At 41.4% G+C, this 22,576-nt stretch overlaps 1 protein-coding gene across 13 annotated transcripts in view; it reads right to left on the reverse strand.

The window, feature by feature from the left end:
- The window catches only part of ATP2B2 (ATPase plasma membrane Ca2+ transporting 2), a 387,749-nt gene that overhangs the window by 201,272 nt on the left and 163,901 nt on the right, over window positions 1-22,576 (reverse strand). For all 13 annotated transcript variants that reach the window (XM_045051952.1, XM_023250012.2, XM_023250013.2 and 10 more), the window contains one exon: window positions 4,565-4,659. The gene's annotated coding sequence lies outside the window, so the exon portion shown is untranslated. The remainder of the gene's footprint in view (window positions 1-4,564; window positions 4,660-22,576) is intronic.

Below are 22,576 nucleotides of genomic sequence, written 5' to 3' on the forward strand. Positions count from 1 at the left end.
AAAGATGAGGATCTGTCAAGAAGGGGGTGGGGGGTCTACCACTGACCTCTGACCTCTTCAGGGACCCTGGGTGAGCTGGGGATGCCACGGGGTGGCGGGCTTGGGTGCCTCTGCACTTGGGACTTCCTGTGTAACACAGACTCAGGAGTGGGTCTCATCCCAGAATGAAAGGTGAGTGACTGATTAGTTATCTGATTGCACGAAGAGCTAGTGGGGTTTCTTGGTGCTCTCAGAGCACTCAGGAAGGGCATTTTCCCTTCAAGGAGACAAAGACAAGAAACAGTCTGGGAAAGAAGCCTTTTCCCTCCCCGCTGAAGATCATTGCTAGGAAAGGCCCTCTGGCCCCTGGCACGTACCTGTCCAATAATAGCAGCCAGCTGCATGCCTGCCTGTCCCGTGGCCCTCCCCTGTGACCGCCTCGAAGGCTAGGACTCTGGCTTCCCGAGTTCCCTGAGTTCAGCACAGTCAGAGCTGACAGAAAGCTTGGGTTCAAGTCTGCTTGCTCTTCATGTTAGATGATGGCTGGCCCAGGAGACCCACGCTAAGGTTTGTTAAGGCCAAGAGTTAATGGGAAGCTCCTGCAAGCTGAGGAGTCAGTGATTTTGAGAAGGATGTTGCCCTTTTGGAAAACGATGTAAAATATTCTTTGAGTCTATTTAAGAAATGTCATGAATGCACTGACGGCCCTTCCAGAATCCACTTCAAACAATGATGATAGCGTTAAGGGTTGAATTGGGCCTTTCCTCTCAGAGGTACTTTGGAGTTCTAACTCCCAGTAACTGTGAACGTGACCTTATTTGGAAACAGGATCTTTATGGAGGCAAGCAAGTTAAGATGAGGTCATTAGGGTGGGCTCTGATCCAACATGACTGGTGTCCTTATCAACAGGAGAAATCTGGAAACACACAAAAGCATAGAAGATGATACGAAAGGTGGGGGGGGAGGATCAGGGTAATGCACCCACAAGCCAAGGAATGCCAAAGATTGCCACTAAACCACCAGCAGCTAGGAACAGATCTTCCTTCAAGGGGCTTGGGAGGAATCAACCCAGCTGACACCTTGGTGTCAGACTTCCAGCTTCCAGAATGTGAGACAATAAGTATCTGTGTCTTCAAGCTACTCAGTTTGTGGTGCAAACTGGGGTTGTTAACGGCAGCCCTGGTAAACTACTACAGAGAGCAAACTTTCTGTTCCCAGGGCTTGTGCAGTTGAGAGTCTGACATGGTCCCAGAAGAAAGGGGCCTGGGGTCCTCACCATTTGAGGCACCTGTTCTCACTGGGGACCACCAGGAGAACAGAAACCTGCTGAGCACTGTTAATATCCCAAGCAGTGCTGGACATTTCAGATTTCCTCCCCCACTTAATCTTTCCAATATGGCTTCTTACTCCCATTTTAAATTATTATTTTTTAATGTTTATTTATTTTTGAGAGAGAGACACAGAGTGCGAGAGGGGGAGGGGCAGAGAGAGAGAGAGAGAGAGTGAGACACAGAATCTGAAGAAGCTCCCGGATCTGAGCTGTCAGCACAGAGCCCAATGCAGGGCTCAAACTCACAAACCATGAGATCATGACCTGAGTTGAAGTCGGATGCTTAACTGACTGAGCCACCCAGGCGCCCCTTCTTGCTCCCATTTTAAAGAATATAAAACTGAGTTGGGAGAGTATGTCAACAACTTGACCAAGATTGCATAGCTGGGACCTGAAACTAGTGGAGGTGGGCCAGGCAGCCAGGAGCCATGTCACCTCCCCAGACAGGACCCGTGTGGAAAGAGCTTCCCAGAGTTCACAAGCTGCTTTTAGAGGTTTGGGTGCCTTTTTTTTTTTTTTTTTTTTTTTGATCTGTGGCCTGTATTTCAGACCCTGGGGCAGTCTGGCCACGGGGAGGGCCCAGGTTTGTCTCCATTCTCTCCTTGAGGAAAACAGGATGGAAGGAAATGTCCCAACTCCCTACAAGGATAAGGTGTTGAAAAATCCTCAAGTACTCTCGAACCCTCATTTGCATAGGTTTTCACCTCTTATGGGGCACTTTCCCATGTGTTGTCCCCTCCCCCCTGCCCTCAGCACTGCCAGCAGATGGGAATTACTGTCCACATCTGAAGGAGGCATGAGTTGCTTTGTAAACTGGGGTTAGTGACAACAGCCTCATACATTGCTCTGACATGGAAATTCTGCCAGACCTCCCAGGTTCGAATCCCAGCTAGGGTAAGTGATACAACACTCTGTCCTTCAGTTTCTCATTTTGTAAAATGGGGATAGTTGTCGTGCCTACCTTATTATAAAAAGTGATTGCTATTACCGTTATTAATTCATTCCGCCAACATGGATTGAGGGCCTCATGTGTGGAGTCAGACTGACTAGGTTCAAATCCCCACCTTGCTACTTACTCACTGGATGACTACGGGCATTTTGCTTAACCACTCTGTGCCTTGGTATCTTTTTCTGTAACATGGGGATAATAAAAGTACATATGTCACAGGTTGATGGGTGAGGATAAGGGGCTGATTCCCTCTAGGTGCTGAGTAAATCCTACATACTGTTGTCACTGATGCCAGAGTTATTGGGATTCCTGTTGGGTCAGGCCAAGCCTCCATAGCTGCCCTGGGAGAAACTCACAATCATCCTGGACTCCCCTCTGGAGGCTGGAAGGTCAGGTTCAGGACCAGGGCAGCCCCACCTCTGTCTTCCCTGGATTCTCCTTGACCATCCCCCATTCAGACCCAGCCCCCCAGCCCCCCAAGCCCTCTCCAAGCTGCAGAGGAATGTTTCCCAAACATGCACCACATCACTAGAACCCTCCAATAGCTTTGTCACTACTCCATGCAGACCCCTCCAGCCTGCTGTCCTCCTCACTCTTCCCCAACCCTGGACCTCTGCATGGCTGGCTGCTTCCTCCATGGAAACCTCCAGTCAAATGTCCCCTCCTCAGGGGACTGCCGGCCAATGCCACCCTGCCACCCGCTTTGTTCCGTTCACAATGCTTGTTATGCTCTGATGCTATTTATTTGGTCACCTGTCCACTGGAGTGTCAGTACCATGAGGACAGGGGTCTTGTTTGTTTCACTCTTGAGGGCACCCTGGGGTGAATAAAAGCCTAACAGTGACTGCACACAAAGGGTGCTCAATAAACACTCAAGAATAAGCAAACAGGTGGTCAGGCTCTGGCTTTAGGCATCCTTTAGGAAATGATAATGCATCTTTTTCATTATGTAATAAAAGCAGCTAAACCCCACAGTGAAAACTCTGCTAGGCAATTGTCAACCATGGGCCTGGGAAGCCTTTCAAGTCATCTTGGGAAATGAAGAGGGGCGGGGCGGGGAATGTCACCTTCTCCTCCCATAAATGGCTCAGAGATGGCTCTCTTCAACCTGCTTCCCCACCCACGCTTGTCAAAAGCTGCTGGGTTTAAACACCCATGTTTCTGTTCCATATTATCAATCGTTTAATATTCAAGAGATGGCATAAATAAATATGTGAGCAATTATGTAACATGTTTGGAAACAATCTGGTTAGCCCCGGAGTGCTGGGGCGAGAAACAAAACTTCAGCAAAGCCAGAAGCCTGAGTGATCTGTGAGGCGGGGGACAGAGGTGCGTGGCCAGTCTGACTGTCTGCTCCCTCCCCAGTTCTGTCCAGAGGTATTCCTCTCCCTCAGCCCAGGCAGAGTGGGGTAGTAGGCATTGAGCGCAGAATCTTGGAGGCACATCGTGGTTCCCCCTGCTCCTGTCTGGGAGGTTACTTCTCTTTGGGTCAGTCTTCCCATCTGTGAAAGGACTAACAACACCGCATGGGAAGGTCAGGTGAGACGCTGACTCAGCTCTGGCTCAGAGGACGGTCTTTCTGAAGGTAAGTTGGGTCTGATGCCGAAAGATGAGCTGCATGAACTCTGGTTTCTGACATGGGGGTGGGGGGTGGGGGTGCAGGCCTGGGCTTTGAGGTTCACAGGTGTATTAATGCAAGGTGGACTGAGCAAGGCAATAACAGAGCCCCAAAGAATGGGCTTCAGGAATACAGAGAAAGACATGCTTCCCAGTGAGGAGCAGGAGAAATCTTACAGAACTGCCAGATGGGCTGGCCCCAGAAGGTTGAGTGGGATTGTGACACCAGAGAGAGGGCCGCCCCATTTAACGAACACACATTAGGCACCTAGCGTGTCTGTCCATTCTGCAAGCAGTTATTGAGCACCTACTAGGTTCCAGCAATTCTGCTAAGCACCTTACATGGGTCATCTTTGCTTGGACTTCACAAGAGGGAGATGCTGCCATTGTCCCCCATTTTACATATAAGGGTGAGACTCAGCTCAGGATGACAAGTGATGCTGCCTTCCTTCTCCAACTTCTAGGCCATAATCCCTATTTAAATGCAAAAGGGATGTGGGGCAGTTTTCCCAAACCAAAACAATGGTGCATAAATAATTCATGTGTCTTCTCTGAGGTTGCAGAGGGAAGGGAGCTGCCATCAAACTCTGCTTTCTTGCTCAGCTGACCCTCCATTTAGCAGCCCCCCAACAGTGCCCTCTTCCACATCTATCCCACTCCCACCCCAGCCAAACCCATCTCCAACTTACCCCTCTGCGTCTTCTGGTTAAATGAAAGGCGCCAGGATTCAGGAAATGGGGCCCATGTCTTGCTGGCTCTGGGGACTGGGTGATGAAGTTCAGCTCTGGAAAAGGGGAGATGGCATTGGTTAGGGGTGGGTGACCCGATGGGGAGCCAGTCAGGAAAGAATAGGAAGGGAACAGTGCAGTGAAGTGGGACCTAGGGGCCAGCACTGGGTGAGGGCCTGCGTCAGGGGTAGATGGAGACAGAGGAGAAGCAGGAGTGGCTCAGTTCCCCAAATACCTCCCAGGAGCTGACCTCGCCATATGGGGACCCACCCCCTGACTTGCCCGTCAAGACCTCCCAGGCCTCAGGCCCTCTTAGGGGAGCAAGTCCATTCCCAGCAGGGTGTCAGATGGGGTATTTCATCTGCTGGCTGGTGCGGCCTTCAAGGGCAGAAGGAGTGGGACAGAGTGGGCAGGGGTGTGCACAGAGGCCTTGGAGCAAGAGGCTTTATGTTTCTGAGTCTGCTTCTCCATCTGCAGGACAGAAATACTAATACCTATTATTCAGGAGTTTTGAGAGGAGTAACGGAAGTATAATATGTGTAAATGCCTTCGCTTGTAGATGTGTTTAATAAATAGCAGAAGAGAGCTAAATGTCTCTCCTGTATCAGGTTCCCTTTCTGTACCTATCTATCCATTTATTCATTTGTAACTTTCTATTTTGAGATAACTGTCCATTCAAAGCAAGCTTTAAAGAAATGTATAGGGAGGTCCAGTGCTCATTCCCCCAGCTGACCCCAGTGCTAGCATCTCACAGCACAGGGAGGTGCAGGGAACCTTCCTCTGGCTGACCCCAGTGCTAGCATCTTGTACCACGATGAGCTCTCATGCACCTTCCCCCAGCTGACCTGAGTCAACATCTCACGCTTAGTGCTCTGGCAAAACGAGGCACGTGACATTAGTACAGTCCCTGGAGCTAATTCAAATTTCACCAAGGTTACATGTACTTGTGTGTGTGTGTGTGTGTGTGTGTGTGTGTGTGTGTGTGTGTGTGTGTAGGTCTATGCAATAGTATCACTTTGTAGTTTTATGTAAGCCCCACCACAATCTAGATACACATCTGTTCTACCAGCATGGCTTCCTTGGGCCCCTCCTTTATAGTCACATCCGTTCCCTCCCTGCCTTCATCCCTAACTCCTGGAAATCATGATTCTGTGCTCATCTCTATAATATTGATCTTTCAATGATGTTCTATAAATGGAATCACACAATATGTGACCTTTGGAGATTGGCTTTCTTCACTCAGCCTAATTCTCTGGAGATTCCTCAGGTTGTTGTGCATATCAATAGTTCACTCTTTTTTATTGCTGAGTAGAATTCCATGATGTGGATGGACCACAGTTTATCCATTCATCTACTAAAGGAGATCTGGGTTATTACCAGTTTTTGGCTATAATGAGTAAAGCTACTATAAACATTTGTGTACAGGGTTTTTGTGTGAACATAAATTTTCATTTATTTGGGATAAATGCCCAAGAGTGCAATTGGGTTGTGGGGTAGTTGCATATTTAGTTGTGTGTGTGTGTGTGTGTGTGTGTGTGTGTGTGCGCACATGTGTGTTTAAAAGAAATGCCCAGGGGCGCCTGGGTGCCTCAGTCGGTTAAGCGTCGGACTTTGGCTCAGGTCATGACTTTGCGGTCCGTGAGTTTGAGCCCCACATCGGGCTCTGTGCTGACAGCTCAGAGCCTGGAGTCTGTTTCAGATTCTGTGTCTCCCTCTCTCTGACCCTCTCCCGTTCATGCTCTGTCTCTCTGTCTCAAAAATAAATAAAAACGTTAAAAAAAATTTAAAAGAAATGCCAAGGGAGCCTGGGTTGCTGAGTTGATGAAGCATCTGACTCTTGGTTTTGGCTCAGGTCATAATTTCACTGTGAGACTGAGCCGAGCCCTGTGTCAGGCTTTGCACTGACAGTGTGCACGTAGAACCTGCTTGGGATTCTCTCTTCCTCTCTGCCCAGCCTTCCCCCCATCCAAAATAAATAAATAAACTTAAAAAATAAAAGAAACGTCCAAACTGTTTTTCAAGAATGGCTATGTACCAATTGATATTCTCACCCACCTATGAATGATCTAATTTTTCTGCATCCTGCTCAACATTTGGTATGATTTTTTATTTTTGCCATTCTGATAGGTGTAAAATATCTCATTGTGGTTTTAACTTGTATTTCTTTATTGGCTAATGATGTTGAACATATTTTCATGTGTGTATTTGCCATCTATCTGCACATCTTTGGAGAAATGTCCCTTCGTGACTTTTGCCCATTTTTGGGGTTGGATTGTTACATATGTTTAACAGTGGAATTTTGAGAGTTTTAAAATTTATGTCAGCTACTAGTACTTTGTCAGATTCCATGGTTTGCAAATACTTTCTCCCAGCTTGTAGCTTGTTTTTCTTCCTCTTGACAAAGTGTTTTGTAGTACAAAAGCTTTTAATTTTGGTAAAGATAACTTTATCTTTTTATCTATCTATCATCTACCTATGTATTTAATTACGATTCAAGTTAGTTAACATATAGTGTAGTACTAGTTTCAGGAATAGAATTTAGTGTTTCATCACTTACATATAACACCCAGTGCTCATCCCAACAAGTGCCCTCCTTAATGCCCATTGCACATTTAGCCCATCATCCCTCCTACCTCCCCTCCAGCAACCCTCAGTTTGTTCTCTATATTTAAGAGTCTCTTATGGTTTGCCTCCCTCTCTGTTTTTATATTATTTTTTCTTTCCCTTTCCCTATGTTCACCTGTTGTGTTTCTTAAAATTCACATATAAGTGAAATCAAATATTTGTCTTTCTCTGATAGACTTATTTTGCTTAGCATAATACATTTAGTTCCATCCACAATGTTGCAAATGGCAAGATTTCATTCTTTTTGATCACTGTATCTACTTTTTATTTTTTATGGATATTTTTGGGATTAAGTCTAATGTGAATTATTTTCCTAACTTTTCTTCTAAAAGTTTTGCGGTTTTAAATTTTGTTTGTTAAGTCTATGATCCATTTGAGCCAATTTTTGTGTAACATGTGAGACTTAGATTTTTTGTTGTTGCTCTTGTTTGCCTATGGATGTCCAATTTGCTTCAGCATTATTTGTTGAAAAGGTTATTACCTTTCTTTCATTGAATTGCTTTTGTACCTTTGTCAAATATTAGTCAGTTGTGTGGGTCTATTTCTGGATCCTCTGTTCCATTCCATTAATCCATGTGTCATCCTTCTGTCAACACCACACAGCCTTCGTTTCTAGATAAGTCTCGAAATGAAGTAGGATGATTCTTCTCATTTTATTCTTCTTTTTCAAAACAGCTTCAGCTGTTCTAGCTCCCTTGCCTTTCCACATAATTTTTAGAATAATCTTTTTCACATTTACAAAAATTTTGCTGGGATTTTGATAGGAACTGCACAGAATTGACATCTTTATTATCTTGAGTCTTCCGATCCATGAACATACTAGGGCCACTTCATTCATTTAGATCTTCTTTGATTTTTCTCATCAGTATCTTGTAGTCTTCAGAATATAAGTCTTGTGCATGTTTTGTTAAATTTACACCTATATTTTTTGTGTGTGATTATAAACGGCCTTGTATTTTTAATTTTGGTGCCCACATGTTCTTTGCTAGTATACAGACATACAACAATGTTTTGGTATGTTTATTTTATATCCTGTGACCTTCCTGAACTTGGTTATTAGTTCCAGCAGGGTTTTTGTTTTGTTTTGTTTGTTTGCCTCCTTGCTTTGGTAGATTCCTTCGGAGTTTTTTAATCTAGACCATGACGTTATCTTTACATAGGGACAATTTTGTTTCTTCCTTTCCAATCTGCATGCCTTTTCTTGTCTTGTCTTACTGCACTGACTAGACTGCCCAGCACTATTTGAAGGCAAGTGGTGAGAGCTGACATCCTTGTTTTGTTCCCAGTTTTAGGAGATAGCATTCAGTCTTTCATCATTAAGTATAATGTTAACTGTAGGTTTTTGTCAGTATTCTTCATCAAGTTGAGGAAGTTCTCTATTCATATTTTTCTAAGCATTATATCATGAATGAGTAATGAATTTTATCAAATGCTTCCTGCATTGATGCATATGATCATGTGATTTTTCTTCTTCAGCCCATTAACATGGTGGATTATATTAGCTGATTTTTAAATGTTAAAGCAACCTTGCATTCTTGAATAAACCCTAGTTGGTCCTGAAGCATAATTATTTTTATGTATTACTGAATTCTCATTGCTAATATTTTGTGAAGGATTTTTCACATCTGTATTCATGAGGGAGGTTGGCTTATAGTTTCATTTTTTTATGCTGTTGTCTGGTTTTGATATCAGGGTAATACTAGCCTCATACATTGAACTGAAAGTGTTCCCTCTGCTTCTATTTAATGGGAGACATTGCGTAGAATTGGTGTTAATTTTTTAAACATTTGGTAAAATTCTCCCATGCAACTATTAGGTCTATTACATTAATAATTTAATGTAATTATTGATATGTTAAATTTTAAGTCTATCCTTTTATTTTTTATTTTCTGTTTGTCTTTCTACAAACACAACCACATCTATAAGTGTTGTAGTTTTTGCTTTAGCCACCAAACATAATTTAGAAAGCTCAAGAGGAGAAAGAATGTGTATTGCATTTAGCAATATTTTTGCTTATCATATTCTTTTTTCCTTCCAGGTGTTCTAAGATTCCTTTCTAAAAAAATTGTTTCCTTTCTGTCTGGAGAACTCCTTTCTGTTATTTTAGGGCTGATCTTCTGGCAACAAATTCTCAGTTTCCTTTCATCTAAGATCTCGATTCCCCTTCATGTCTGAGGGATAGTTTTCCTGGTAATAGGGTTCTCAGTTGACAGTTCTTTCCTTTCAGCATTTGAAAACTGTTGTACCACTTCCTTCTGGCCTCTAGGGTTTCTAATGAGAAATCCACTGTCCTTCAAATTGTTTCCCCACTATCAGTGAGTTGTCATTTTCTTTCCATTGCTTTCACATTTTTTAAGTTTTCAGAAGTTTACTATTTTGAGTCTTGATGTACATTTCTTTGGGTTTATCTTCTTTGGAGTTTTCTTAGCTTCATGAGTCAGTAAGTTTATGACATTTTTGTTTTGTTTTGTTTTGTTTTTACCAGATCTGGGGAGTTGCCAGTGATTTTTTTCTTCATGTACTTTTTCAGCCCCACTCCTTTTCTCATCTCCTAGGAGTTCAATGACATAAACATTAGAACTTTTGTTACAGTCCCACAGGTCTCTCAGGCTTTATTTTTCTTTTTTTAAATGTTTATTTATTTTTGAGAGACAGAGAGACAGAGCATGAGCAGGGGCGGGGCAGAAAGAGAGAGGGAGATAGAATCTGAAGCAGGCTCCAGGCTCTGAGCTGTCAGCAGAGAGCCTGACGCGGGGCTCAAACCCACAAGCCGTGAGGTCATGATCTGAGCCAGAGTCAGATGCTTAACCAACTGAGCCACCCAGGCTCCCTGGCTTTATTTTTTTAAGCTTAATATGTTATTCAGATAGACAGTTTCTTTTGTTCTATATTCCAGTTCAACGATTCCTTCCTTTGTCCCCTTTAGTCTGCTGTTAAGCACATCCATTGAGGTTTTTTTTTTCTTTTAATATCAGTTATCATATTTTTCTGTTCTAATATTTCCTTTTGGCTCTTCTCTAAGTCTTCTATTTCTTTGCCGGGACTTTCTTTTTCTTTTTTTTCCTCATCAGTTTCAAGTGTGTTCATAACTGTTCCTTGAAGCATTTTTTACGATGATTACTTTAAAATCTTGGTCAGATAATTCCAACATTTTTGCCATCTCAATGTTGGCATCTGCTGATTGCCTTTTTTTTCATTCAGTTTAAGACTGAATGAATTAGTTCTTGGCATTGGGGAATTTTAATTGAAATGTGGGGATTTGGGATATGAGGTTATGGGCCTTGGATCTTATTTAAACCTTTGTTTCAGCAGGCTTCCATGACACAGCACCAGCAAAAGAAGGAGGTTTGGGAATGACAGCTCCCAATTAGGCCCTGACTGATACTTCCCTGGCTAGGAGGAGTAGGAATGACTTGTTACTGTTCCCAGTGTGGTCTCCACTGGTACCCTGGGGGCTGGAGGTGAGGTCTTATTACCACCTGGTGGGGAAAAAAAGCCCTGGCTCCCTACTTGGCATTCTCTGACACCACCCAGTGTGGGACTTGGGGTTGCCTCATAGTCTGATGAAGTTAAAAGTCTAGTCTCTGCACAGGATCACTGCTGCTGCATATAGGGCCATAAATGTTTTCTATGGTGTTTGGCTGGAGTACAGCAGTTTTTTTCTAAAAGTGTCAGTTTTGCTAGGCTGTCCCCTTCCTTGTTCTTTAGCTAGAGATAACAGGCTTCTCCCTACCCCTCAACTACCTATTGGCATTTTCTCATCTCTGGCTTCTTTCTCCAATGCTGTGATATATGAGGAAAAACCACCACCACTACAAACTCACTACTGTGTTGTTTCTTGGGTCCTCAGGTCCCTTGCAGGCTTGTCCTTTCTCTGTCTTTCAGAGTTTTCTCTTTTCTTTTCTTTTTTAACTTATGGAAAGTTTTATTTTATTTTTCATCTTTTTTAAAAATTTAAATCCAAGTTAGTTACCATATAGTGTAATAATGATTTCAAGAATAGAATTTAGTGATTTATCACTTACATATAACACCCAGTGCTCATCCTAACAAGTGTCCTCCTTAACCCCCCTCCCCCATTTAGCCCATCCCCCCACCCAACACCCCTCCAGCAACCCGCAGTTTGTTCTCTGTATTTAAGAGTCTCTTATGGTTTGTCTCTGTTTTTGTATTATTTTTGCTTCCCTTCCCTTATGTTCATCTGTTTTGTATCTTTAATTCCACATATGAGTGAAATTATATATTTGTCTTTCTCTGACTTATTTCGCTTACCATAATACACTCTAGTTCCATCCACATTGTTGCAAATGGCAAGATTTCATTCTTTGTGATGGCTGAGTAATATTCTATTACACACACACACACACACACACACACACACATATATATATATATATTATATAATGGAATATATGTAAATATATTCCATTGTATACACACACACACACACACACACACACACCACATCTTTATCCATTCATCAGTCAAAAGACATTTGGGCTCTTTTCATACTTTGGCTATTGTTGATAATGCTGCTATAAACACTGGGGTGCATGTGCCCCTTCAAAACAGCACTTCTGTATCCTTTGGATAAAAACCTAGTAGTGCAATTCCTGGGTCATAGGGCAGTTCTATTTTTAATTTTTTGAGGAACCTCCATACTGTTTTCCAGAGTGGCGGCACAGTTTGCTTTCCCATCAGCAGTGCAAAAGGGGTCTTCTTTCTCCACATCCTCACCAACATCTGTTGTTGCCTGAGTTGTTAATTTTAGCCTCACAGTTGTGAGGTGGTATCTCATTGTGGTTTCCATTTGTATTTCCCTAATGATGAGTGATGTTGGGCAACTTTTCATGTGTCTGTTAGCCATCTGTACGTCTTCTTTGGAAACTGTCTATTCATGTCTTATGCCCATTTCTACACTGGATTATTTGTTTTTTGGGTGTTGATGTGGATAAGTTCTTTACAGATTTTGGATACTGACCCTTTATCTGATATATCATTTGCAAATATCTTCTCCCATTCTGTCGGTTGCCTTTTAGTTTTGCTGACTGTTTCTTTGATGAGCAGAACTTTTTATACTGATGAGGTCCCAATAGTTCATTTTTGCTTTTGTTTCCTTTGCCTCTGGAGATATGTCAAGTAAAAAGTTGCTGCAGTCAGAGTCAAGGAGGTTGTTGCTGGTTTTCTCCTCTAGGATTTTGATGGCTTCCTTTCTTATGTTTAGCTCTTTTATCTATTTTGAGTTCATTTTTGTGTATAGTGTAAGAAAGTGGTCCAAGTTAATTCCTCTGCATGTCGCTGTCAAATTTTCCCAACACCATTTACTGAAGAGACTGTCTTTTTTTCCATTGGACATTCTTTCCTGCTTTGTCAAAGATTAGTTGGCCATGTTTATGGGTCTATTTCTGGGTTCTCTATTCTGTTCCAATGATCTATGTGTCTGTTTTTGTGCCAGCCCCATACTGTCTTAATGATTACAGCTTTGTAATACAGCTTGAAGTCCAGGACTGTGATGCCTCTAGTTTGGTTTTCTTTTTAAGGATTGCTTTGGCTATTCAGGGTGTTTTCTGGCTTCCTACACATTTTAGGATTGTTTGTCCTAACTCTGTGAAGAATGCTAGTGCTATTTTGATAGGGATTGAAAATGTAGATTGTTTTGGGTAGTATTGACATTTTAACAATATTTGTTCTTCTTATCCATGAACATAGGATGTTTTTCCATTTTTTTGTGTGTCTTCTTCAATTTCTTTCATAAACTTTCTATAGTTTTCAGCATATAGATTTTTCACTTCTTTGGTTAGGTTTATTCCTAGGTATTTTATGGTTTTTGGTGCAACTGTAACTGGGATAGATTCTTGATTTCTCTTTCTGCTGCTTCATTATTGGTGTATAGAAATGAAATGGATATCTGTACATTGATTTTATATCATGCGAGTTTGCTGAATTCATGGATCAGTTCTAGCAGGTTTTTGGTGGAGTCTTTTGGGTTTTCCACACAGAGTATCATGTCATCTGTGAAGGGTGAAAAGTTTGACTTCCTCCCTGCCAATTTGGATGCCTTTTATTTCTTTGGGTTGTCTAGTGGCTGAGGCTAGGACTTCCAAAACTATGTTGAATAAGAGTGGTGAGAGTGGACATCTTTGTCATGTTCCTGACCTTAGAGGGAAAGCTCTCAGTTTTTCCCCATAGAGGATGATATTAGTGGAGGATCTTTTATATATGGCCTTTATGATCTTGAGAAATGATCCTTCTTTTCCTACATTCTTGGGTTTATTTTCTCAAAGGCCTTTTCTGCATCTATTGAGAGGATCATGTGGTTCTTATGCTTTATTTTATTACCGCGATGTATCACATTGATTGATTTGCAGATATTGAACAAGCCCTGCATCCCAGGAATAAATCCCATGTGATCATGGTGAATAATTCTTTTAATGTATTGTTGGATCTGGTTTGCTAATATCTTTTTGAGAAATTTTGCATCCATGTTCATCAGGGAAATTGGTCTGCAGTTCTCTTTTTTCTGGGGTCTTTGTCTGGTTTTGGAATCAAGGTAATGCTGGCCTTGTAGAATGAGTTGGAAGTTTTCCTTCCATTTCTATTTTTTGGAACAGATTCAAAAGAATAGGTGTTAACTCTTCTTTAAATATCTGGTAGAATTTCCCTGAAAAGCCATGTAGCCCAGGACTCTTGTTTTTTGGGAGGTTTTTGATTACTGATTTAATTTCTTCACTGGTAGTGGGTCTGTTCAAATTATCTATTTCTTCCTGTTTCAGTTTTAGTAGTTTATATGTTTCTAGGAATTTGTCCATTTCATCCAGATTGCCCAATTTGTTGGCATGTATTGCTAATTATAGTCTCTTACTATTGTTTGCATTTCTGTGGTATTGATTGTGATCTCTCCCCTTTCATTCTTGATTTTATTTATTTGGATCCTTTCCTTTTTCTGTTTTATCAATCTGGTTAGAGATTTATCAATTTTGTTAATTCTTTCAAAGAACCAACTCCTGGTTTCACTGATCTGTTTTTTTTTTTAATTAATATCATTGGTTTTTGCTCTAATCTTTATTATTTCACTTCTGCTGGTTTTAGGCTTTATTTGCTGGTCTTTTTCCAACCCTTTTAGGTGTAAGGTGAGGTTGTGTATTTGAGACCTTTCTTCCTTCTTTAGAAAGGCCTGGATTGTTATATTCTTCCTTCTTATGACCGCCTTTGATGCATCCCAGAGGTTTTGTGCTCTGGTGTTTTCATTTTCATTGGTTTTCGTGTACTTTTCAATTTCCTCTTTAATTTCTTGGTTAACCCATTCATTCTTTAGTAGGATGTTCTTTAATCTCCAAGTGCTTATGGTCTTTCTAAATTTTTTCTTGTGGCTGATTTCGAGTTTCATAGTATTGTGGTCTGAAAATATGCAAGGTATGATCTCAATCTTTCTGTACTTGTTGAGGGCTGATTTGTGTCCCAGTATGTGATCTATTCTGGATAATGTTCCATGTGCACTCAAGAAGAATGTATTCTGCTGCTTTAGGATGAAATGTTCTGAATATACCTGTTAAATCCATCCAGTCCAGTGTGTCACTCGAAGTCATTGATTCCTTGTTGATTTTCTGCTTAGATGATCTGTCCATTGTTGTGAGTTGGGTGTTGAAGTTCCCTACTATTGTGGTATTATTATCAATGAGTTTCTTTATATTTGTGATTGATTTATATATTTGGGTGCTTCCACATTGGAGGTGTAAATATTTACAATTGTTAGGTCTTTTTTGTGGACAGACCCCCTTAATTATGATATAATGCCCTTCTTCATCTCTTGTTACACTCTTTATTTTAAAATCTAGTTTGTCTGATATAAGTATGGCTACTCCAGCTAGCCATACTTGATGACCATTAGCATGATAGATAGATGGTTCTCCATCCCCTTACTTTCAATCTGAAGGTGTCTTTAGGTCTAAAATGGGTCTCTTGCAAGCAGCCATATAGATGGGTCTTGTTTTCTTATCCATTCAGATACCCTGTATCTTTTGATTGGAGCAGTTAGTCCATTGACATTTAGAGTGAGTACTGAAAGATATGAATTTAGTGCCTTTGTGCTGCCTGTAGAGTTGGTGTTTATGGTGATGTTTTCTAGCCCTTTCTAATCCTTGTTGCTTTTGATCTTTTTTGTACTGATTCATCATTTCTCCAACGGACCCCCCTTAAAATTTCTTGCAGGACTGGTTTAGTGATCATGAAGTCCTTTAGTTTTTGTTTGTCTGGGGAAACTCTTTATTTCTCCTATTTTGAAAGACAGCCTTGCTGGATAAAGAATTCTTAGCTGCATATTTTTCTGATTCAGCATGTTGAACATATCCTGCCACTCCTTTCTGGCCTGCCAAGTTTCTGTGGATAGGTCTACGGCAAACCTTATCTTTTTTCCCTTACAGGTTAAGGAATTTTTTTCCCCTTGCTGCTTCCACAATTCTTTCCTTGTCTGTGTGTTTTGTGAATCTGACTATGATATGCCTTGGTGGTGGTCGGTTTTTATTGAATCTAATGGGAGTTCTCTGTGCTTCTTGGATTTTGATGTCTGTGTCCTTCCCCAGATTAGGAAAGTTTTCCACTATAATTTTCTCACATAAACCTTCTGCCCCCTTTTCTCTCTCTGCATGTTTTGGGACTCCTATGATTCAGATGTTATTCATTTTTAATAAGCCACTGAGATCTCTAATACCTGTATCATGCTCTTTTGCCTTTGTTTCCCTTTTTTTTCTTCATTATTCTCCATAATTTCATCTTCTATATCACTGATTCGCTGCTCTGCTTCATCCATCCTTGCTATTGTGGCACCATTTGAGATTGCATCTCAGTTATAGCATTTTTAATTTCGTTCTGTCTATATTTTACTTCTTTTATCTCCATAGAAAGAGATTCTAGGCCTTTTTTTCAACCCCAGCTAGTATTCTTATTACCAAGGTTCTAAATTCTAGTTCAGACATCTTGCTTATATCTGTGTTGATTAAGCCCCTGGCTGTCATTGCTTCCTGATATTTATTTGGGGTTAATTCCTTCATTTTATCATTTTGGAGGAAGAAAAAAATTAATGAAATAAAAAATTAAAATTAAAAATAAAAAAATCAAATAAAAGAACCTAGATCCTAGGTGTGTTTTGGTCTGCTTGTTGAAAGAAGCTTGGAGAATGGAGAAAAAAGGGAAAGAAAAGAAAGAAAAGAAAAAATGTAAGAAAAAATTTAAAAATTAAAAAAATATATAATATAAAACAGAATAAAATGAATTAAATAAAATGAAATAGAATAAAAAATTTTAAAAATAAAAATAAAGTAAAAATAAGAAAAAAATTAAAATTAAAAAAATACAAATAAAAATTTCTTTTTCTATATCCAAGGAAAAGAAAATACAGGGGAAATAAACAATTTAAACAAAAACAGAAGCAACAGAATGAACTAATAAATGAAACAGCAAACAGAATGAAACCCGAAGGAAGTTACATCCAATTTCCCCTAGAACTGAAAATATGAACTACTCTAAAGTCTGTACACAAAGCAGGTGGAGTGACTTGTGCTAATTTTCTAGCTGATATGCTTGGAGGGTGCAGTGGGGCGGGGCTTGGTGTAGTGGCTCCATTATCTACTATATGGCACAGCTTCGCTTACTGGAGTGGATCAGAGAGCATGCATGTGCACAGGAGAGGTGGAAATGGCTTCACCCAGGTCTCTAGTCTTTGGCACAGGAACTTCACACTCTCACCAACCCGCAATCAAGCACCCTTCCTTTGTCTCAGACCTCCATCCATTCCCCACTGCTATCCTGTCCATGTCTAAGCCGTCTGCCTGCCAGGGGGCACCTCCTTTCAAAGTTTTATCTCAGATGGGTTTGTGTTTCAAATCCTCAGTTTTCAGAGACCCCCACAGCTTGGCCCATACTGATTATGTGGGGCGGGGGGGGGGGGGGTCTTGCTGAGCAATAGGCGGGTGCCAGCTTGCCCCAGAAAACGTTCATTTGATCAAACAGTGGCAGAGGTTCAGAGATTATGAATCACAATATACAGGTTTCACTGTACTCTGGTGACTTTCTCCCAATACCAGCAAATTGTGGCTGCTCTCCAGGGTTTGCTAGAACCTTTGCCTGTTGGGAGGCCGTATGGCCTCTACCAAAGGCACTCCAAGCAGGGGAACTGCTTCTCTCCATGTGCACATGGACCCCTCAGACCCCTCTGCCTGTTCTTGGAGATTCACCCTACTTCCCCACCAAAGCACCACCAGGCACTGAACTCCAGAACTTCAGACTTTGTGCTCCACTGTTTATAGAGTCCTGGTAGCATTGAAACCCTCTCCTTTCTTTCTGTCAGTGGTTTTGGAGAACAGATTTCTTGTTCAGTCCCCTGCAAGTGTTTTCATTTGTTCTCTCTCTCTCCAGCTACTTTTGGGGGAGTGTTGTCCTGCACTCTCCCCCTCTGTCTTCTTTCCACAAAACCAGCTCCCTACCCTCCACAGCTTTTCTCTCCCCCAGTTCACCTCTCCACACTGTGTACCTGCTGAGTTCTGTGGCTCAAGTTATGCAGATTGTTGTTTTAATCCTCAATTTCCTAGTTCTGCAAAATGATTTGATGCTGATCTAGCTGCATTTCAGGGATGAGACAAGCTGAGTGTCTCCATGCTGCTCTGCCATCTTAACTTCCTCTCCCCATAGTTTTCTAGTGTTTGTTTTATATATAATGTCCAGGGATTTTAGTCGCATTTAGTGAGACAAATAGGAAAAAGAAAATTCTATCTTCCTGGAGGCAGAATCCCACCTGAAACCCTCTCAACAAGTGCTTCTCAGTTCGCTTGAGTTTTCAAGAATCACCTCTATCTTCTTAACACTGATAAGCAGATCAAATCAGAATTCCTGACATGCTTGATACTTCCCATGGGGTTCTAGATTTCTACTTGACTCAGGTGAGTATCTATCTGTCTAGTAGGAGACAAGAGGAGCTCTGGGCTTTTAGGAGGCCTTTTCCTTTCAAACTCGTAGATGTGGTGGTGGGTAACTTAGAGCAGAACCCCAAAGACACTGATCCAGTTGGGCATCTCTTTCAGGGCCACTAGGCCTAGCCTTCTTAGGTCTCTTCAGGGGAATACAGGGATCCAGGCAGTGTTGTCAATCATAAGTGGCTTAAGCTAGGATGTGAAAGTACATAACTTTGCCTTATTCCCCACTGCTGCTGGTTCCTCCTGCCTGGGCTATGCTTTACCATTTACAAGAGGCTCTCACATCTGGGCCTTATTTCCTCTCCTCCTCAACCCTGGGGTTGGGGGCAGGAAGCACCTACCACTCTTCATGTGTGAAGTCTCTGGCTTCCAGAGGGTGGTGACTTACCCAAGGCCGTTTAGTTCCACACTGGCAGAGCTGGGATCATATCCAGCTCTTATGACTTTGGCACTCAGGTCATTTTTGAGGCTCTGCACTATCTGGCCCCAAATATTCTCTGCATTTTTCTCTAGGGTGCAGTTCTCATAGTGTGGCCCACATGCCTCCGAGAGGGTCCCAAGACCATTGCAGAGGGTCTGAAAAGTCAAAACTATTTCCCTAGTAACAGTAGGATGTTATTGCCACCTTCACTGTGTTGATATTTCCACTGCTGCTGCAAAAGCAATGGTGAATCGAGGGAGACAAATCAGATTGTCCCAGCAGTCACTGTATTCTTCATCACCACACAGTTGTGGTGAAGAATGCCAGGTTCACTTGGGAACGTCTTGGGTGAAGCAGTAATCATGATGAGTTTTATTAATCATTGGGAGCAGAAAAGGCAAAGCATTCATTGAGCATTACTGCTGTACCGTGAAGTGTAACAGGTATTAGAGGCAAAGCTGTTGTGTGATTGTTTGAGTTGCAAGCTGAATTAGCCTCCGTTTTCATGAAATGCCGTTTTTGCATAAAAGAACTGACAAATGTTGGTTATTCAGACTTGAGTACTTGGCAGACATTTTCTCAAAAATGAACAAAGTGAGCCTATCACTTCAAGGACAACAACGGACAGTAACTTGTTGCCAATGATGACGTTTGAGCTTTCAGAGCAAACACTGGAATTTTGGAAAACTGTCTCTGTCATCATGAGTCTGACAGCTTCCCAAAGACAAAGATGTTTCTGATGAGGTCAGGAGTAGAATAACAAATGCGATTTTTAGGAAATATTTTATAACAAAATGTGCAAATATTTGAAAGATCTGCATAACTCAACGAGCCAATATTTTCTGAATACCAATGCATAACGTTACAAAAGCAGGAATGGGTAAACATTCATCACCGTGTGAGAGGGAAAAAAATGGATTTCAATGTGAAGGTGGATAAGTTCATTAACATGGCTTTAGATTCTTCGTGGCAACTAATTTTTAAGATGCTATTAGTTATGGTCTCTTCAGAATTCATATGGTGCAGTCCTAACACCCCAGGACCTCAGAATATGACTGTATTTGGAGACAGGGCTTTTAAAGAGTCAATTAAATTAAAATGAGGCCATTAGGGTGGGCCCTACTGGAATATGACAGGTGTTCTTATAAGTAGAGGAAATGTGGACACACAAAGAGACACCAGGGATGTGTGCGTATGGAGGAAAGACCATGGGAGGACACAGAGAGAAGAGTCTGAGGAGAGAGTCCTGCAAAGACACCCAACCCTACTGATGCCTTGATCTTGGACTTCTGGCCTCCAGAACTGTAAGAAAATACATTCCTGCTGTTTAAGCTCCTCAGTCTGTGGTATTTTGTTATAGCAGCCCTAGCAAATAAATACACTATCACTTGTGAAGTTTGGGTGTAGTATCAAAGAAGAATATCTACAATTGTCTGAAAAGGCTATTAAAATACCCTTCCTTTTCCCAAAAGCCTATCTCTGTGAGGCTGGAATTTCTTCATATACATTAACTGAAAACATCACATGAAAACAGACTGAATGCAGAAGCAGATGAGAATCCAGCTGTCTTCAATTAAGTCATTAAAGAGATTCGCAAAAATATAAAACAACATTACTCTTCTCACTAATTTTTTTTTGTTTTGGAAAATAGTTATTTTTCACAAAATATGTTGTATATGTTATCATAATGAGCTTATTACTGTTCTTTTAAAATGCATTAATAAGTATTAAAATCTTAGTTTCACTTAGTTTCACTTCTGACATGGTAAATGGCAAAACTCATTGAGGATCTCAATCATTTTTGAGTGTAAAGGTCCTGAAACAGAAAGTTTGAGAATGGTTGACTGAGGTCAGCATTTCCCAAACCTGTATCAGTTGAATATGACTGTCAAGATGGTTCCTATCTGTCCTTTAATTAATCTTAGGAGTTTTTTTTTTCTTCATGAGTTTCTTGATTAAAACTCAAACACATTTATTTTAAAAAGAAACTTTTGTCAGGAGTGCCTGGGTGGCTCAGTCAGGTGAGCAACAAACTTCGACTCAGGTCATGATCTCATGGTTCATGGGTTTGAGCCCCACATCAAGCTCACTACTGTCAGCATGGAGTCTGCTTTGGATCCTCTGTCCCCCTCTTTCTCTGCCCTTCCCCCACTTGCACACTCTCTCTATCAAAAATAAATAAAAAACATTAATAACAAAAAAAGAAAACTTCTGTCACTGTCATCAGTGGAAAATCAGTGCCATTCCCCACAAATAACAATTGACCAGAGGAAAGAAATGCACAGGATGTCCTTATGTTTAGTGGAACCAACTGTTGCCTGAAGGCCCCGAGCCCAAAGTCTCTCTGCTCACAGTTTAGCCAACGTTTAGGTGGGGATATACTAGTTCCAAATAGAATCTTTTGTCTTGATGTGACCTGGAAGACTGATGGAGAACTGAATTTTCCCATCAGGTGATGGGCTGTTATTTCAACCCACCTAGTATCCTCTTAGGTACCATGAGAGGTAGATGTCTGGCACTTAGAGATGCTCAGATTTAAGGGCACCCAGAAAACTTCTCTCTTCACAAATGGTGATTTCGCCTCCTTGAAGGCAGGCATGGGAGAGGGTCCTGCTTATGTTCATGAGTGCAAGATTGCTGAGTGTGGCAACTAAGCTCAAGAAATGGCACATTCTAGTTCAGCCAAACCCATGAGATGTTCTTCTTTGCCGCCCTCCTTCAACATCAAATCAGCGATGACCTGTCCAGCTTATGCATGCCCCACTTGACTCCATCCCTCTCCCAAACGTGTTTTTCCACCATGTTCCTTTTCTAGGTGAATAGCACCATGGCCAAGAATATTCCCAGCAACATTGTTTGCAAGAGCTGAACCCAGGAAACAACCCACATGTCCACTGGCAGGAGAGTGAATCAACAGATGGTGATACCTTCATGCCAGGGAATATTATACAGCAATAAGAATGCATGAACTCCAGCTGCACACTGATGAGTCTAAGAGACATAATGTTGCCAGAAAGAAGCAAGTCTCAGAAGGTTACGTACTGTGTGATGCCATCTAAAAGAACTAAAAACAAAAGCAAAACTAAACAATAGGTGTTGTGAGCATACACATATGAGATAAAAATGTTTGAAAAGAAAAAGCATGGGGATTCTCTGTATTTTCTGCTCAATTTTGCTGTGAACCTAAAACTGCTCTAAAAAAAAAGGTCTATAGAGGAAGAAAGGCAAGGAAATGATAAACACAGGATGATCATTTCTTCTGGGGGAGGCATGGGGTTGGGATCGGGACACTCATCCAGGAATAGGCAAATTACTAGTGACATTCTAGTTCTTGGGTTGGGTGGTGGGTCCATGCTATACCTTGTATTATTAAATGAATATACGCAAATAATTTCTTTTGCATGTATCAAATATAATTTTAAAGGACATAAAAAAGGAGGAAATGTTAAGTTTCTGACCTGGTAATTTTGCTTCTTAGGAACCTATTCTAATGGAAATAACTAAAAATGCAAACATTTCAGTCACAAAGATGTTCATCACACTAACAGACACATGAAAAGATGCTCAATATCACTCACCATCAAGGAAATACAATTCAAAACCACAATGAGATACCACCTCACACCTGTCAGAATGGCTAAAATTAACAACCCAAGCAACAACAGACATTGGCAAGGATACGGAAAAAGGGGAATCCTTTTGCACTGCTGATGGGAATGCATACTGGTGTAGCCACTCTGGGAAACAGTATGGAGGTTCCTCAAAAAATTAAAAATAGAGCTACCCCATGGCCCAGCAATTGCACTACTAAGTATTTATCCAAAGGATACAAAAATGCTGATTTGAAGGGGCACATGCACCCCAATGTTTATAGCAGCGCTATCAACAATAACTAAACTATGGGGGCGCCTGGGTGGCTCAGTTGGTTAAGCGTCCGACTTCAGCTCAGGTCAGGATCTCGCG

Source organism: Felis catus, chromosome A2 (assembly GCF_018350175.1).
Source record: "Felis catus isolate Fca126 chromosome A2, F.catus_Fca126_mat1.0, whole genome shotgun sequence".
Taxonomy (NCBI): domain Eukaryota; kingdom Metazoa; phylum Chordata; class Mammalia; order Carnivora; family Felidae; genus Felis; species Felis catus.